Here is a 19,045-nt window from a genome sequence, read left to right on the forward strand (position 1 = left end):
CTCCCCCTCTCTGTCTTCCCCTCCTTGCTCCATTTCTCTCTGTCCTATCCAACAATGGTGACATCAATAACAACAACAATAATAAATACAACAATAAAAAAATAAGGGTAACAAAGGGGAATAAATAAATCAATATTAAAAAAATTGTATAAAATGGAAATATTGACAAGACCATAGGATAAGAGGGGTACAGTTCCACACAATTCCCACCACCAGAACTCTGTATCCAATCCCCTCCCTTGAAAAATTTCCTGTTCTTTATCCCTCTGGGAGTATGGACCCAGGATCATTCTGGGGTACAGAAGGTGGAAGGTCTGGCATCTGTAATTGCCTCCCTGCTGAACATGGGTGTTGGCAGGTCAATTCCATACTCCCAGCGTGTTTCTCTCTTTCCCTAGTGGGGCAGGGCTCTGGGGAGGCAGGGCTCTGGGGAGGCAGGGCTCCAGGACACATTGGTGGGGTCATCTGCCCAGGGAAGTCCGGTTGGCATCATGGTAGCATCTGGAACCTGGTGACTGAAAAAGAGTTAAGATATAAAGCAGAACAAATTGTTGACCAATCATGAACCCAGAGGCTGGAATAGTGCAGATGAAGATTTGAGGTCTCTGTTTTGGAAATAGCTAAGAGGTCTATTTTAGGTCTATTTTAGGTATATACCAAAGGGCCCATGACTTTACTATTCTTTGCCTGAGCCTGACATCTGACCTGCAGGAGACCCAAGTTATTGTCTGGGGAGATGGTTTCATAGTTGTTCGTTCTCATTCCCTGCATTCAGTCAAGTCTGGCCATTTTCTTCTTCACAGTTTGTCTTTAACATGCCCTCTCCATGTGCTCGCTTCGGAAGCACATATACTAAAATTGAAATGATACAGAGAAGATTATCATGGCCCCTGCACATGGATGGCATGCAAATTAGTGAAGCGTTCCTTATTAAAAACAAACAAACAAACAAACAACAAAACATGCCCTCTCCTTTTTGTTCTCGGTGCTCTGCTGGTTTGTATCCTTCATTATCTTTGCTTGGATGGTTTTGTACTTTCCTTAGATCAGCTTGTTGCCAGTGTAATCATTTTAAAGTACACATTTCTTGGCAGGGTACAGGAAAGACTTTGAGTCTGGCCTTTAGCTAGTTGATGTTATTGTGTTTGTATTAATTTTGGATTATTGGACGTTTTCCCTAACCCCCTGCTTTCTTCCCATCCTCTGTCATTACACATGCAAATAGAATCTCTCTCATTTGATTACCTATTTCTCTGTCAGAAAGTTTCTCTGTAAAGTTTTTCCTGTTCCCCTTAGTTAATGCAGGCATTATTTTATCCCTGCTCACACTGCATCTGTTACATCTTGTAAGCTACATTTTCATAACCTCTCCATCAAATATCTGAGCAGTTTTAAGTTGTTTTTTTTTTAATTGTTGGTGAGTGAATTCACACTTGGCTTTCTCACCAAGATAGTAACCTACTAGCTCAGAAAAAAAGATTTTTCTCACAGTGCCTTAGTGATTAGTGATTACAAAAAAAAAAAAAACCCAAACAAACATGTATGTATAATTAATAGTAGGTTACAAGATTGTAAGATTACAGTATATAGTTCCACATCACACCACCACAAAGTTTGGTGTCTGCCCCACCTTTTAAAGATAACCACCATAGTTCTCCCAAATCTTAGAAATGGTTTGCTTGCTCCTTTTTTTTTTTTTTTTCCTTTCTCCAAGTTCATGTGTATCAGTTCTCTAGATTCCACACATGAGATAAACTATCCAGTAGTTGTGTTTCATCTATTTATTTTGCTAAATATGATCACCTCTAGTTCCATCCATTTTGTTTCAAAAGATGCAATAACACCTTTATTTTATTTTATTTTATTTTATTTTATTTTATTTTATTTTATTTTATTTTATTTTATTTTTTATCACAGAGTGACAGTTTATGGAATATATATCCTATAATTCCTTTAGCCAGTTGTCTATTGATAGGCATTTAGGCTGCTTCCACTGTTTGGCTATTGTGAATAATGCTACTATGAACATAGGGGTGCATCTGTCTCTTCAAATCAGTGTTTTAGCATCCTTTGGATAAATGCCTAAGGGTGATATTACTGGATCAGAGGTAATTCTATTTTTTTAAAATTTATTTTTTATACTTTTTTGTTATTAATAGTATGTTACAAGACTGTAAGATTGCAATGTGTAGTTCTACACCACACCTATCACCAAATTTTCATATCTGCAACCTCCCTCCTCCCAGAGAACCAGAGTTCTCACAAATCTTACAGTTTGCTTGCTTTTGTTTTGTTTGGATTTTTTTTTTTTGGCAAGTTTATGTAAATCAGATTTCTAGATTCCACATATGAGTGAAACCTTCCAGTAGTTGCCTTTCATCTCTTCATTTTTTTTGTTATCCTTGTGCAGTTTGCTTTTAATATGTAGAAACTTTTAAATTTCATTATTTATTTATTTTTAATTTTCTTAATCATAAGGTTAAAATGGTGAGAAGTCTTTACTTAAAAAACTTCCATTCCGTAGTCGGGTGGTAGTGCAGTGGGTTAAGCGTACGTGGTGTGGCACGCGAAGCACAAGGACCGTCATAAGGATTCCAGTTCCAGTTCGATCCCCAGGTTCCCCACCTGCGGGGGAGTCGCTTCACAGGCGGTGAAGCAGGTCTGCAGGTGTCTTCCCCCTCTTTCTCCATTTCTCTCTGCCCTATGCAACAACAACAACATCAGTAACAACGACAATAATAACCACAATAATGATAAAACAACCAGGGCAACAAAAGGGGAAAAATGGCCTCCGGGAGCAGTGGATTTGTGGTGCAGGCACCGAGCCCCAGCAATAATCCTGGAGGCAAAAAAAAAAAAAAAAAACAACCAAAAACCAAAAACAAAAACAACAAAAGACAACTTCTATTCTAAACATTCATGAGCTGTGGTCCATTTCAGTGAATTCATAGACTAAAATGTGGGGAAATGGGTAGTCTGAAGGGAATTTAAGGACCCAGTGTCCTATAGTGGAGGGAGAGGGCACTGTGGTGGTAGGGGAGATGTAAAACTAGCCTCTTGACAACAACAACCTTACAATAAAGTGATTCAGGTAGAAAACATACATTACTTTGACAGGCATCTGTGTGCTTATGGCAATTTATGACAAGGATTGACTTAACTAATAACTAACTCTCATAGCTTGTAGTCCACAACTTTCATGATATATATTTTGTAGTGATTTTAGAACTCTGAGTTCAATTTTTGGATAATTCCACGTTGGTCCAGAGGAACAATTCATTATTCCCATAATGAGAAAGGATTGAAGAATGAAGGAAATGGTGAAAAGAAATGAGATGAAGTTGAACTTATGTTAAAAAATCAAACAACTACTTGCCTTTTGAAAAATAATTCGTTGTCTCTTTGAGTACAAGTGTGGAAGTTTTAGCTGTACAGACACATGCCTACTTAATACCTTAGTATTTTCTGAGGTTAAGAGAATATATATATATATATTATATATATAACTCAGAGAATATATATATATATATATATATATATAACTCAGAGAATATATCTATCTATCTATATCTATATCTATATATATATATACATATATATATATATATCTGAGTTAATGTGGTTGAATGCTTTGCACCAAATGATTTAGCAATGTTAGAGTAATATATTCTCTCTGTCACAGATATATAGATAAATCTTAACAAAGACCAGACAGACAATGTCTTACCTGGTTAATCACACACATTCCCATGTGTGAGGACCCAGGTTTGAGACCCCCCCCTCACTCCCCACCTACAGGGGAAGCTTCATACCTGTAGTGAAGCAGATCTGCAGTTCTCTCTGTCTCTCTGTCTTCCCCTTGCCTCTCAATTTCTATCAAGTAAAAATTAAATTCAAATAAAAAAAGGAAAAAAGCAGTCAGGAATGTTGGATTTGTTGTGCAGGTAGTAAGCCCCAGTGATGACCTTGGTGGCAATAAAAACAAACAAAATATTTCAAGAACAACAACAACAAATCTTCCTTGAGGGGTTGACTTTAGCTTTCTAGGGAGAGTTATGTTTAGTGGGAAAGAATCATAGTCAGTAGGTGGCAGTCTACACTTTGAAATGAGGTGTCCCTATGGGCATTGTACCAATACTCTGGAACTGCTCAGAGGCAGAATTCCAACAGCAGGGAGAATTTGAAGAATGAGGGTTACTGATATAATACTTTAAAGTTGAATGTTAGTTCAGAGTAAAAAGAAAATGCATGAGCTGAAGATAACAGTATCAAAATAAAAAAGAAGATGGAGCTATTTTATATTTCATACATTCCCAGTGAGTGTGGGTTTAGCATGTCTAATTTGCATTTCTCCATCTTCCTCCTTCTTTGGAAAAACAAAATAATGTGTGTGCTTTGGAAACTGACAAGAGACAGAATGGTAAAACTATATCAGTAAATTGCATCCTGATTGGCAGCTTTGAACTCTAGAGAGTTCAACTGGGCATGGAGATCTAGTAGTCATGAGCAACAGTTGGAACCATGAGGGGGCATGTTGGGAAATGGGGGGATCTGAGGGGGCAGTGTGAGGGAACTGAGGTTTAGAGTGTGTGTGGTTTTTAGTTGAATGCTGTGTATTCACTTATCCCTTTATTACATAATGAGACTGATTCTACAAGTCACATGTAAAACCAGTACTTATTATTGTCATTTTCTCTGCTTTTATGTGTTTTATTCAACAAGACTTTGATATGACAGGCTGAAGATACACATCTATTTAGTACCATTTTGTCCTGATAGGAATGTTGCTAGGCTGCAGATCATGGGATATATTTTGGTGGACTTAGTAGAGGAAGTTTAAGTGAGAAAATAGCAGAGGATTAGTAGAGGACTTGCTGAAGAAGCCCACAGACTGAAACATTTGCCTTTTCAGGAGATTTGATGTTTTTTTCCCCATTACTGTATTCATTCCTCTATACCACAACTGCAGCCTGTTACAGTGGCTTGGGAAAATGGTTATAATCACGTACTTGTTTTCTTATGTAAACATCATAGAAGTTATAGAATCAGATACTTTCATACACTGGAGTTAGGAAAGAAAACTAGGACAGGCATATGGTGAAGTCACGTTTTCATGTCAAGCATGACAGTATTGGGGCTGACATTGGGCCTCAGAGTCCTCGTCAGTAACGTGGAAGGAAAGGACTTAGCAGTGCTCATGGCACACACAGAGCTATTGAAAGAGAGGTTAGATGTTTCCAAGTTGCCTAGTGACAGGTGATGGAATCTCATCTTGAGCTCAAACTTACTGTAACCTAGTTCTAAGCTTTTTGTATAATATATATTTCACTTACTGTTTGTAAATGAACAACCCATTTATATAAAAATATAAGAAGCAAGAAGGCTGGGTGGTGGCAACTTGATGAAGCTCAAATGTTACTCTGCACAAGGACCCAGGTTCAGACCGCCTATAGGGGGAAAGCTTGCTATAGGTGTCTCTTTGTCTGTATGTTTCTGTCTGTTTCTTTTTCTCTTTTCCCCTTTCAGTTTCTCTGTCTTTCTCCTAATAAATAAACAAAATATTAAAAACTTAAGAAGCAAGAGATATATGAGGAATTTTAATGGGCAAAGTACAAGGTTTTTGATTATTCATGGAGTTAGGCACAACTACTTATCAGTACCTAATATTAAAAAAATTATAATTCTTTTTGGGATTATTTTGTGAAGGAGATTTTTTTCATTAGTAAATTAAGTTGTTCTGGGGCAACAGCTGTTGCTTTGACTCTTTTTTCCCCCCTTGATTAGCAAATGTTAGTGCAGCCAACAGGTATTCTTCTTGACATTTTAAGCATCAGATTGGAAGCATGTAATCCCCTTTTTTTAAAAAAAAATTATTTATTCCCTTTTGTTGCCCTTTTTGTTTTATTGTTGTAGTTATTATTGATGTCGCTGTTGGACAGGACAGAGAAAAATGGAGAGAGGAGGGGAAGACAGAGAGGGGGAGAGAAAGGTAGACACCTGCAGACCTGCTTCACCGCCTGTGAAGTGACTCTCCTGCAGGTTGGGGGCGGGGGGCTTGGACCGGGATCCTTAAGCTGGTCCTTGTGCTTTGCGCCACGTGCGCTTAACCCGCTGCGCTACCGCCGGACTCCCGCATGTAATGCCCTTAAGCTAGTTTTTCTCAATCTTATACTGGACAATGGCAGCCTTTACTAATGATTAAATGTGAGCACCAGCAGGGGTTTAGGAGACAGACTTGGACTAATGTAGACTCAAGAGTGAGGTTATGTATAGGTCATTGGCAGAGAGTATAACATTGATTCATGTGTGTTTCAATTTATCACAATTAAAGAATTAGAAACATGAAGTTGTATTTACAAAAAGCAATATAAGGAGTAAAATGTTTTGCATTTATACTGTCAAGTATGATTTTATCATACATCCTCCTAGTATTAGGGGTGTTGCTGAGTTTCCACCCTCTCTCCTTCCCTTCCCCCCTTTTTTCTTTTCTTTTTCTTTTTCTTTCTTTTTTTTTTTGAGAAAGGAGAGATAGATCAAAGTATGAGGCAAAGATTCTTTTTACCACCCACGGAGCTCCCTGTTGTGCTATTCATTATGCTTTCCTTTGATGCTAGGTTTTAGCCCAGGTCTTCACTCATAGCAAGTTAGATGAGTGAGCTATCTGCCAGTCCCCAGGCTGGTCCTTTTAACAAAAGAGGAACACATCCCCACCCCTTCAGGCCTCTTACATCCCCTCTCCCCATATCGCTCACCACTATCTGTGTAGCTCAAATTTGGATGTATGAAATATTTGAACTTACTTTATGTTGGACAGTTTACTTCTTAACTGTTAAACTTTATAGCCAGTGATTTTTCCACCATCCCACTTTTTAAAATTAAAAAAAAATATTTATTTTCCCTTTTTGTTGCCCTTTTCTTATTGTTGTTGAAGTTATCATTGTTGTTATTGATGTCGTTGTTGTTATATAAGACAGAGAAATGGAGAGAGGAGGGGAAGACAGAGAGAAAGACAGACACCTGCGGACCTGCTTCACCACCTGTGAAGTGACTCCCCTGCAGGTGGGGAGCCGGGGTTGGAACCGGGATCCTCACGACCGTCCCTGTGCTTTGCGCCAAGTGTGCTTAACCCGCTGCACCACCACCCGACTCCTTCCCACTTTTTTTTTTTAAAGTCAACAATTGCTGATTGTTTGATCCAGGCACTTTTTTAAAAAAATAGTTCCTAGAGATTATATACATAATTTTTAAAAAACGATTTTATTTGTTTATGAGAAGGATAGGAGAAGCGAGAGAAAGAACCAGACATCACTCTGGTACATGTGCTGCTGGGGGCTGAACTCGGGGATCTCATGCTTGAGAGTCCAATGGTTTATCCACTGCATCATCTTCCAGACCATGGATCAGTGTATTTTTTACCAATACTTTTTTACATAGACATTTCAGATTGCTCAGTTTCTGGGAATCCCTGGATTATCCCATTCACTTTTGTTTATCTTGAAGGAAAAGAATCACAAAGGTCATTAAATTTGCAGTGAGAATGCTTTTCCTTCTAGAAGTAGCATGGCTGATGACCCTTTGAGGACAGCCTCACATTGACATTGCACTCAGATGTTGAGCTGGTTTTGTCATTTACCTGTCTCCGGAGATTTGAATCTGAATGTAGAGATAGGTATTACATAGCTAGACATTCTATGCTTCAGCTCTAATTTACAATCCCACTGCTCAGCATCCTCAATACAGTTATAATGTTAAAATTCACTGGGAAAATGATTTTCCAGTTGAATTAGGAGTAGCCAGTAAAAACAGCCCATCACAGGGGACAGACAACATTAATATAATTTGCCAGATATGTTGAGTACAACCTTCTATGTAAAGTCTAAGGATTGGCACATATTACTTTGTTTTCTGTTCCCGTTTAGTGTAGAAGAGATGTCTGTTGCTTGGGTTGGCAGAGGAGATGAAGGATCAGTTAGGTAAAGGTTGGCAAATGCCATGTGCTAAGGAACCTCTTGGGAAGCCTGTTGGACTGCAAGTTTTCAGTTTCCTAGTGAGCAGCTACATCCAAGGCAGTTTTAGCAAAAAACTGCTTGACTTTCTCTGGTGGCATTTTGCCATCTTCCTAAACAACCTCCCACCCCCCCATCCCATCCCAACCTCTCTCCTCCAAGGCCTTCTGACCACCAGCCAGAAGTGGTGGTATCTGGCCAACCTTAAATTAGCCAAAATATTCTTTTTCTGTAGTCTTGGCTCCTGAAAGCTAAGTATTGTTGATAATAAGGGATTTCTCCTCTCAGTTTCTAGGCAGGCTGCACGCTTAACCCTCTTTTCTTCCCCTCCTTTCTGCCAACTTGGAGTTCAACAGAAACAAACTTGTTTCTGAGCCAGAAGGGAACACACACAAACACATCATTACATTCTTAATTAATCAAAATCCTGTAGACACTGAACTTGAGCGTTTGGTCTTAAAAACGTCAAGGTTCTTCAAAACAAAAGAGGACAATTTTATTTTATTTTATTTTTTAAAATTTTATTTATTTATTTATTTTTTATTTAAGAAAGGATAAATTAACAAAACCATAGGGTAGGAGGGGTACAACTCCACACAATTCCCACCACCCAATCTCCATATCCCATCCCTTCCCCTGATAGCTTTCCCATTCTCTATCCCTCTGGGAGCATGGACCCAGGGTTGTTGTGGGTTGCAGAGGGTGGAAGGTCTGGCTTCTGTAATTGCTTCCCCGCTGAACATGGACGTTGACTGTTCGGTCCATACTCCCAGTCTGCCAAAAGAGGACAATTTTAAATCATTTTAGAAACATGTTAATTATTTTCTCTGGCATAAACCCATTCAAATGTAAACTAAATATCAGTAACATAGATGTTAATGAGAAAAGTTGTACAACATTCTTAAATTCTTGTGTTTTATAAGGCAACCAAGTCATTTGCTTAAAGAAACCACTTAAAACACAATTTTTACTGGGGGTTAATAGCTTATTGTCTAGTTGTTGACGTACGGATCCAATCTCTCATCTCCTTGTGAAAGTTCTCTACCAAGCACTTTCACCAACAACTTAGGTCTTTTTCCATCATTATGTAACGGGACCCCAGGGTTCTCTTCAGCCCCTTCCCAGAATCCTTTGCATTGGTGCAATATACCCCCATCCAGTTCAAGTTTCCCTTAGTGTTTTCCCTTTCTATTCTAATTGAAGAAGACACTTTCATTTGCCAAAGAATCTAAAATTTCTGCCCTAGAAACTAATTGTTTTGTAGTCCATCAAAGATTGCAACAATCTGCTTACAATGCTTAACTTTTAAACAGAAATACTAAATATCTTTGTGCATAGTTTTTACACTTGTGTTCTTTTGAAAGACTTACTTAATCCTACAATCTACTAAGATAAACCAAATCTGTTTTCTGCCTCGAACCCAGCTTTCTGAGTTCTTTTTTTTTTTTTTAATTTTTTATTTAAGAAAGGATTAATGAACAAAAACATAAGGTAGGAGGGGTACAACTCCACACAATTCCCACCACCCAATCTCCATAACCCACCCCCTCCCATGATAGCTTTCCCATTCTCTAGCCCTCTGGGAGTATGGACCCAGGGTCGTTGAGGGTTGCAGAAGGTAGAAGGTCTGGCTTCTGTAATTGCTTCCCCGCTGAACATGGGCGTTGACTGGTCGGTCCATACTCCCAATCTGCCTCTCTCTTTCCCTAGTAGGGTGGGTCTCTGGGGAAGCTGAGCTCCAGGACACATTGGTGGGGTCTTCAATCCAGGGAAGCCTGGCCAGCATCCTGGTGGCATCTGGAACCTGGTGATTGAAAAGAGAGTTAACATACAAAGCCAAACAATTTGTTGAGCTTTCTGAGTTCTTTGAGTCCTCTTGTGAGCAGAATTTGACATCAATAGATTCAATGAAACACTGCTCCTGCTTGTTTCTTGATGAATTACTTTTATTCACCCTCTTATCTGACACACTATGTTCATCAACTATGTCTCATTCAACATGATACCTTCACGTTCTGACCAAGATATTACAAAGGAGATGACTTTATCGTTTTTTTTTTTTTCTTTTTTTTTTTCCTCCTCCAGGGTTATTGCTGGGCTCGGTGCCTGCACCATGAATCCACCGCTCCTGGAGGCCATTTTTTTTCCCACCTTTTGTTGCCCTTGTTGTAGCTTCGTTGTGGTTATTATTATTGCCCTTGTTGACACAATTCGTTGTTGGATAGGACAGAGAGAAATGGAGAGAGGAGGGGGAAGACAGAGAAGGGGAGAGAAAGATAGACACCTGCAGACCTGCTTCACCGCCTGTGAAGCGACTCCCCTGCAGGTGGGGAGCCGGGGGCTCGAACCGGGATCCTTATGCCGGTCCCTGCGCTTTGCGCCACATGCGCTTAACCCACTGCGCCACCGCCCGACCCCCGACTTTATCGTTTTTAACAGCTGCACATTATTATTGTATATATGTACCACAACTTTCTTAGCCACTCGTCTGTTGTTGGGCATCTGAGGTGCTTCCAAGTTTGGGCTGTTACAAAGTGTGCTGCGATGAACATAGTTGTGCTTAGGTCTTTTTGTATAAATGTTTTTGTTTTCCTTGAGTATATCTTCAGGAGAGGGATTGCTGTGCCATAAGGTAGGTCCATTTCTAGTGTTCTGAAGAATCCTCAGACTGCTTTCTACAGATTGGATCAATATACATTTACACCAGCAATGTTGTGAGAGTCCCTTCCCCTATACAGTCTCTATATAACAGTTGGTATTTCTGCCTTCTAATATATGACACTCTTACAAGTGTTAAGTGTTATCTCATTGTTGTTTTTATTTGCATTTTCCTGTTCATCACTGACATTGAACATTTTTTTCATGTTTGCTCACCCTTTGGATCTCTTCTTTGGAGAGTTCTGCCCATGTCTTCCCCCATTTTTCGGTGGGGTTGCTTGTTCTTTTGTTGTTAAGTTTGATGAGCTCTTTGTATATTTTGGCTATCAACCAAATGTCTGAGGTGCCATTAATTTTAGATTATTGATATTCTGCCTTCTTGTATGCTGTGAATCTCATGCTTAATTTATGTCTTACCCAGAGACTAGGTCTTTAAGAAGTTCCCAGGTTATTTAGAACAGCCAAGTTTGAGAATTGCTGTAGATAGCACTAAAAAAATGTAACATGTAGTTCCTGGCTTTAAGGAAATTAAGTATATACTTGATAGACCAAAGGACAATTACATGGTAAGTAAAATAACAGTGTAAGAGTGAAGGAGCAATATAAAACTATGTAACTAGTGCCCAGTAACTTAAAAAAATTTTTTTTTATTTATAAAAAGGAAACATTGACTAAACCATAGGATAAGCGGAGTACAACTCTGCACAATTCCCACCACCAGAACTCTCTATCCCTTCCCCTCCCCTGATAGCTTTTCTGTTCTTTAACCCTCTGGGAGTATGGACCCAAGGTCATTGCGGGATGCAGAAGGTGGAAGGTCTGGCTTCTGTAATTGCTTCCCCGCTGAACGTGGACGTTGACAGATCAATCCATACTCCCAGCCTGTCTTTCTCTTTCCCTAGTGGGGAAGGGCCCTGGGGAAGCGGGACTCCAGGACACATTGGTGGGGTTGTCTGTCCAGGGAAGTCTGGTCAGCATCATGCTAGTGCCTGGAACCTAGTGGTTGAAAAGAGAGTTAACATACAAAGCCAAACAAATTGTTGATAATCATGAACCTAAAGGCTGGAATAGTGCAGATGAAGAGTTTGGGGTCTTCTATTTTGTAGATAGCTAATAGGCATATTTTAGTTATATTCCAAAGGGCCTGTGGCTATACTAGTTTTTTTTTTTTTTTTCTTTTTTTCCCTGAGCCTGAAATCTGATATGCAGGTGGACCCAACTTATTGTCTGGGGAGATGATGTCATGGCTGGAAAAAGGAACAAAAAGCTGGATCAGGAACAAAAAGCTGGATCATACCCCTAGTATGGGAAAGGGGTATAAATATTGTTGACTGTAAACCCCATTGATTTGATTTAGTCTGGGGCCCATACTTAGCTTAGGAGCCTATGTAAGCTCTGCATTCCTCTAGATCTGAGCTCACATCCTGTGGTCATGAGTAGGAACATTCCAAGCTGACCCAATATCGACCCATCTTCCTCAGGTATAGAGTATGTTGTCCAGCCTCCCTTCGGAGGATGGAACACTCTACTATTGTTGATCCAAGTTAGGTCAGAGTTTACAGGAGAGAGGGTGAGTTAAATTACACAATGAGAGTTCTGATAGAAAATGACAGCTGAGGCAACTGGGAGAAGAGACAATTGAACATGGGCATCTTCTTTTGTTGTTCTCAAAACCCCAGTGAAGTGTCAAGAGACTTTCTTTGGTAAAAGCTGAAATCTACAAAGGTACAGAGAATGGGACAGAGACAATGTGAATTAGGTCTTGGAAGATGGAAGGCAAAAGGCTTGATTGGTTTAGAAAAATGGAATCTGGAATGGGCAGTTAAGTAGCCAAAACAAGCTTGGTTTATATCACAGAATTACCCAATGGCTCTGGAATTGGCAGTACCAACTGGGACTTGGGAAATAGGGGTGTAGGGAGGTGGGGATCTGGAATTCGAAGAATCCATGAGAAGTTTTTATTTAGAGAAGCTCTCAAATCTCTATTCTCTTTACTGTCTGACAGAATCCTGTCATCTAATTCTTTTTTGTTGTTGTTGTTGTTGCCTTCAGGGTTATTGCTGGGACACAGTGCTTGGACTACGAATCCACTGCTATTGGAGGCTATTTTTTTCCATTTGCTGCCCTTGTTTATTGTTGTTGTTATTGTTATTGCTGTCATTGTTGTTGGATAGGACAGAGAGAAATCAAGAGAGGAGGGGAAGACAGAAAAGGGGAGAGAAAGATAGATACCTGCAGACTTGCTTCATCAGTTGCGAAGCAACCCTCGTGCAGGTGGGGAGCCGGGGGCTTGAACCTGGATCTTTAAGCTGGTCCTTGTGCTTTGCACCATGAGTGCTTAACCCACTACATGTTCGATTCCCTCCGCGCCCCCCCCCCCCCCCCCCCGGCTAATTCTTTATAAAGAGGGAAACTATTAGCCCAGTTTAGAGGCGAAGAAGGCAGAGAAATTGCCCTTCTGGATTCTGTGGAAGAAAGGGAGAATAAGTACTTTGGGACAATTAACAGTCAGTACTATGCTTATATGCACATGTATTTGTGATATTAATAGAATAAGAGTGAAAATGATGATAGTAGCAGCATACTTTTACCGTTTTATCTGCTCACAGTTGATCTAAGAACTTTACATATATTCTCTTACTTAATCTTCATAATCTGTGGAGTTAGTGCTTTCCCTCTTCTCTCTCCCCCCTCCCCCAACCAGAGCACGAATAAACTCTAGTTTCTGTTGGTGCTGGGAATTGAACCTTAAATCTTTGGTGCCTCAGAAATGAAAGTCTTTCTGCATAACCACTGTGTTATTTCTACTTTTGTTTCTTTTTTTCCGTTTTCTTTTCCTTTCTTTCCTTTTTCATTCTTTTTTTTTAAATGTTTTTTTTAATATTTATTTATTTATTTATTCCCTTTTGTTGCCCTTGTTGTTTTATTGTTGTAGTTATTATTGTTGTTGTCGTTGTTGGATATGACAGAGAGAAATGGAGAGAGGAGGGGAAGACAGAGAGGAGGAGAGAAAGAGAGACACGTGCAGACCTGCTTCACCGCCTGTGAAGCGACTCCCCTGCATGTGGGGAGCCGGGATTCTAACCGGGATCCTTCTGCCGGTCCTTGTGCTTTGCACCACCTGCGCTTAACCCGCTGCGCTACAGCCCGACTCCCTTTCATTCTTTTCTGTTCTCTCCTTCTCTTCTCTTCCTTCTTTTTTTTTTATGTTTATTTATTTATTTTCCCCTTTGTTGCCCTTGTTTTTTATTGTTGTTGTAGTTATTGTTGTTGTTATTGATGTTGTCGTTGTTAGGACAGAGAGAAATGGAGAGAGGAGAGGAAGACAGAGAGGGGGAGAGAAAGACATCTGCAGACCTGCTTCACCACTTGTGAAGCGTCTCCGCTACAGGGGCCTTGAACCGGGAACCTTACACGGGTCCTTGGGCTTTGCGCCATGTGCGCTTAACCTGCTGCGTTACTGCCGACTCCCTCTTCCTTCCTTCTTTCTGATTGGAGATTGAACTTGGGATCATACCTGGGACGTCATGCCTGTAAGTTTTGTGCTGTGCCACTGCATTTTCTCTTTCTGCCTCATTTTTCTCTTATTACCCCGTTTTACAAATGTAAAAACCGAGGAAAAGTTATCTAAATTCTAGAACATTTCACAAGTAGAACCAGTCTTGATAGTTCACCTATCTGTATTTAGCCTGACATTGTGATTAATTCAAAGAAAAATCTGATTTTTGATTAATATTTTAGCTTTGTGTTCCCTTTGAAAAACAACATAGGTGTGTATGTATATATTTGATATGTATAAAGAATGACTTAGTTTATAAAATCATTTCCCCCCCTCTTTTGGGGAGTTTAATGGATTGCAGTACAGTTGTTGACAAATGAGTACAATTTTCTTATCTCTCTGTGATAGATGTCTACAAAACACTCTTTTTCCAGTTTTAGTCCCTTTTTAAAAAACATTTATTTATTTATTGATTGATTCCCTTTAGTTGCCCTTGTTGTTTTATTGTTGTTGTTATTGATGTTGTCATTGTTGGATAGGACAGAGAGTAATGGAGCGAGGAGGGGAAGACAGAGATGGGGAGAGAAAGATGGACACCTGCAGACCTGCTTCACCGATAGTCCCTTTTTCAACATCATCCACTACTTGACATTCCCACCAGCAATGTAGGAGGGCGCCCTTTCCCTCACATCCTTACCAGCCCTTGTTTCTGTTTCCTAGTGTATTGTATTCTCACAGATATAAAGTGGTATCTCATTACTGTCTTTAGATTTCTTTGGTAAGCTTTGAGCATTTTTACATAATGTCTGTTGGCCCTTTGGATTTCTTCTTTGGTGAAGTCTCTGTTGACTGCCCTGGAGCTGTGTAATCTGTGGATCCTGTTGGTTGAGTTCTAAAGACTCAGTTTAGGCAAAACACTGGAGGTAGGTTTGGTGGAAGACAGCACCCTCGGGGAGGTTTCAGCCCCTGGCCTTAGGTGTCTGAGTGCACAAATTGTCCACTGCATTTCTCTCCTTCTATTGGCCCACGATTCTCACCCCTAAACGTTCTTCAGTTGATCTGCTTGAGCACACATACATTCATAAGATGGGTGTTGATCATCTCTTTAGTGCAGTGCAGGGCTAGCACTATCTCAACAACAGCTGAGCCCTGTTCTTTTGATGCTGTCAGCCCAGAGCAGTTCCCAGACAACTGTATTCGGTTGGTGATTGACATGTAGTTTATCTTTAGAATGTCAGCAGGTAAGTTCTCAGTTGGGGATGCAGTGCAGCTTACCTCTGGAATGCAGACTCTTGTGAGCTCTCTTCCCACTTACGTCAGTATACTTCAGGGCTTGGAGGGGTGAGTGGGCAGAAAACTCAAAGCTCCCTCAAAGCTCCCTCAAAGCTCCCTCAAAGCTCCCTTCTTTGTTCTGTTCACTACTCTTGCTGTTCCGCTACTTGATAGCTCACATTTAGATGCAGTGGTTTTCAAACTGTGGTCCTCATACCACTAAATCAGCAGCATCTGAAAACTTGTTGTCCTGTTCAATACTCTTTTGCTGTTCCTCTATATTACAGTATGTGCTTTTCCTATGCGATTTCTCTGCATCTCCCTCTTTGCAACTCCTGTTATACTGACTATAGACTGGTTTCTGCTGAAACCTGTCATGATCTAAAGAGATATCCCAAGCAAAACTATCCTAGAACTGGCTTCCCTCTCCAATAAAATGCTTTTTAATACTTGTGCTAATTTAAGTAATATTAAAATATATATATATATATTTAGGCCTTGTGCCTAAGTGATACTGCTGATCTGCCTTCTGACCTAACATTTCCACTATTCTGAATTATTAGAGAAAGGGAGGAGAGGAGAGAGGACTCAGAGATGCCAGAGACAGAGAGAAAGAGGTGAGATGCTTCAGTACCACTATACCATCTATGGAGTACCTCCCTTCCCCCCCAGTGCAGTTCCTGGGCCTCTAACTCAGGCCTTTGAGCTTGGCAAGGCATGTGCTGTACCAGGTGAGCTACGTCCCATGCTCTAAGACATATTTATTGCTTCTGTTTAAAATGGGCCCATGTGTTTTGACTGCTGCTGTAAAAGGTGATGAATGATATAACTGAATTGGTAGTTTAGGTCTATGGCCATACCACCCTGAACACGCCCGATCTTGTCTGAATTGGTAGTTTAGAACATATACCTGGCCATAGCATGGGGGAGCTCTGAGACCATGGCAGGGAGTGCAGGAGTACAATGATTCCTGAATCCAGCAGGTGTATTAATATCATCATTATTATTATTTTCTTTTTTGTCACCAGTCACCAAGTTTTCACCTCAGTGCTGATTTTTTAATTTAATTTAATTTTTTTCAGATATAGACAGAGAGGGAGGGAGGGAGAGAGAGAAGGAAAATAGCATCCAAATCTTTTTTCATTGTGTTGGGGGTCAGACTTGAACCTGGGTCACATACGTCAGTGTGTGGCTGAATCACCTGAAAATATTACCCAATCACAGACACTGCCCTCTGTGCTTCTGATTCAGTTGTTCTGAGCTAGGACCCAGGGAATCTACATTTAACAAGTTTTCAGATGCTACTGATGGTGGTGGCATGAGGACCACACTTGGAAAACCACTATATCTAGTTGAGAGGTAACAGAAATCTGAATTTTGACAGTGGAGGAAAGAGGGAATCAAGAAGGCATCAGTGAAATGCCAATGAAGGAGAATTCATAGACTTGTGATTCCTTGGCTATTGAGGTAAATGGAGAGAAAAGGATGTAGGGCAGTTGTCAGGGACTGATTATACATGAAATGAAAGAGACAGGGTTTCCATTGGCTATGACAATAAGAAGGATATTAGTGAATGAATAGTGATGTCCATGGCAAAGTAGGATCAAATATAGAAGAATAATGCTTTGAGGGACGAGATTATCTGTAATGTCAGGTAGAAGACATGGATTTCTTTGATTGTGAGTCACTGTTCTACTTTTGTACCATTATACATTTTAGCTGGCTACTTGATTTTGGCCAAAGTAATGCCTTCTATTATGCTATGTCTCCTCATACTTTCTGTCTCTCCCCATACCTTTTGTTAAAAATTAAATTGACATTTAGAAAGAAGTCTATATCTAGTTTTTATTTCATTTAAAGTACATCTTTCTATTGGTATGTAAGTTAGCTTTACATCAGTGTAGAAATCATATGCCTTCCATTTTGTATGATGTCTTTCAAGTCTGCCTCTTTTTTGGTACTTCACATTTGAAATTTCAAAATTTTCAAGTTCATTAACCTTGGGGCTTCACGTATTACTGTTACAATGGTCATTATCATAGTCCATGCCCTCATTACCTTTGATGATCTGAATGGTTATATCTGTCATAAGTCTTTATTCTTTCTTGTTTTGTCAATAATTCATATTATATACCTATGTGAATCCCCCCTCCAGAAAGCAGCTGTGATAAAAATATTACTTTGCTTAAATCTTCTTCATGTTTAATAACAAAGTTCAGTTTTCTGAGCTTAGATTTTAAGATCTTGTTTTTTCTTTTTCTTTTTGCCATCAGTGTTATCACTGGGAGGTGGTGTCTGCATAAATCTACCTCCCCTGGCAGTCTTTTATTTATTTATTTATTATTTAAGAAAGGAAAAATTAAAAAAACCATCGGGTAGGAGGGGTACAACTCCACACAATTCCCACCACCCAATCTACATATCCCATCCCCTCCCCTGATAGCTTTCCCATTCTCTATCCCTCTGGGAGCGTGGACCCAGGGTCATTGTGGGTTGCAGAAGGTGGAAGGTCTGGCTTCTGTAATTGCTTCCCCGCTGAACATGGGCGTTGACTGGTATGTCCATACTCCCAGTCTGCCTCTTTCTTTCCCTAATAGGGTGGGTCTCTGGGGAAGCATAGCTCCAGGACACATTGGTGGGGGTCTTCAGTCCAGGGAAGCCTGGCCAGCATCATGATGGCATCTGGAACCTGGTGGCTGAAAAGAGAGTTAACATACAAAGCCAAACAAATTGTTGAGCAATCATGGGCCCAAAGCTTGGAATAGTGGAGAGGAAGTGTTGAGGGGGGGGGTACTCATTGCGAACTCTAGTGTACTTCTGCTTTCAGGTATATATTTGCCCGAGTTTATGGATACGTGTAAACATATGCTCTCTCTCACAGAACCTGGTGTATATCTAGGTTTTGGGACTTTGTTAGGAAGTGAACCACCTGGGATGGAATTAGAGGATACTATGAAAGGAAAGGTCTCACCCGAGTAATGAAGCTGAAGGGTTGTCATTCCATACCTGAAGTCTCTGGACACAGTCTGAGCTGAAGCATGTTGAGGTGGCAATCGTTGCGTTGATTAGGTTGCGATCAGCGGATGCAATATTATTTGATATGGATTGGGAGAGGCATGTGGGAAAGTGGGCCCTATCCTAAGGTTCCAGGACTGGGAGAAATATAGGCTCTATAGTGGAAATGTGAGGTTCCTGCTGTCTTAGGGTTCAAAAAGACAATGGATAGTTAATGTTATCATCTCATTATTTGGTAATTGGGTTAACTTTGAAAAGTCCTTTTGTTAGGGTTTGCTGTATAGTACCCAGTATCTTATATAGCTGTGCCACTGATTGTTTCTGATCTACTGGGTCTTGTCTTTTGAGAGAGAGCGCATATGAAATACACAGCCTATATATTAAAAAGACTCAGTCTGTGTTTTAAGAACTTCGAGACATACAATTAATTTTCCCCCTCTCATATTAATTAACTAGTGATTTATATGACTACACTTTACTAGGAGTGTACATAAACACCATTCCCACCACCAAAAGACTGTGTCCCATCCTACCCACCCACCACCACCCCCCACCGGCCCAGGAAGCTGCATGTCCACCCTCCCCCTCACCACAG

The 19,045-nt window shown here is 40.2% G+C and overlaps 1 protein-coding gene and 1 non-coding gene across 3 annotated transcripts in view; both read left to right on the plus strand.

The window, feature by feature from the left end:
• The window catches only part of BCKDHB (branched chain keto acid dehydrogenase E1 subunit beta), a 249,587-nt gene that overhangs the window by 30,605 nt on the left and 199,937 nt on the right, over nucleotides 1-19,045 (plus strand). The window lies entirely within an intron of this gene.
• Nucleotides 829-935, plus strand: LOC132532494 (U6 spliceosomal RNA). Its single transcript, XR_009544448.1, has one exon. It is a non-coding gene; the product is annotated as a U6 spliceosomal RNA (small nuclear RNA).

The sequence above is a fragment of the Erinaceus europaeus genome, chromosome 13 (assembly GCF_950295315.1).
Source record: "Erinaceus europaeus chromosome 13, mEriEur2.1, whole genome shotgun sequence".
NCBI classification, from domain to species: domain Eukaryota; kingdom Metazoa; phylum Chordata; class Mammalia; order Eulipotyphla; family Erinaceidae; genus Erinaceus; species Erinaceus europaeus.